Source organism: Mycetomoellerius zeteki, unplaced genomic scaffold, assembly GCF_001594055.1.
Source record: "Mycetomoellerius zeteki isolate Tzet28-1 unplaced genomic scaffold, Tzet1.0 scaffold35, whole genome shotgun sequence".
NCBI classification, from domain to species: domain Eukaryota; kingdom Metazoa; phylum Arthropoda; class Insecta; order Hymenoptera; family Formicidae; genus Mycetomoellerius; species Mycetomoellerius zeteki.
In genome coordinates, this window is record NW_017257338.1 from 1122409 (window position 1) to 1122721 (window position 313).

The window sequence follows — 313 nt, forward strand, 5'->3', positions numbered from 1 at the left end:
CTTCGTATTATCGGAATCCTGTTTTCTGATTGGATGTAGAGCGTCGTACGACGAAAATCGGATGCAGGGTGAATCCAGCATATGCGCTTCATGCAGGGCTGGCAAAATTTTGCCCAACCCAGTTAAACCCACTCATGGTGGAATAAGAAAGGTGAGCTATTCCCGTGGATGCGCAGTAGCCCAAAAATAGTGGGAAGCTAATAGCCAATCACATTGGATCCCAATCATTTAATTTCTTAGTATTATGTGCGTTTGAAATTTACGCGCTTCACTGGGATGATGTGTTGTCATTGGCTGCGTTCAGCAGAGAAAA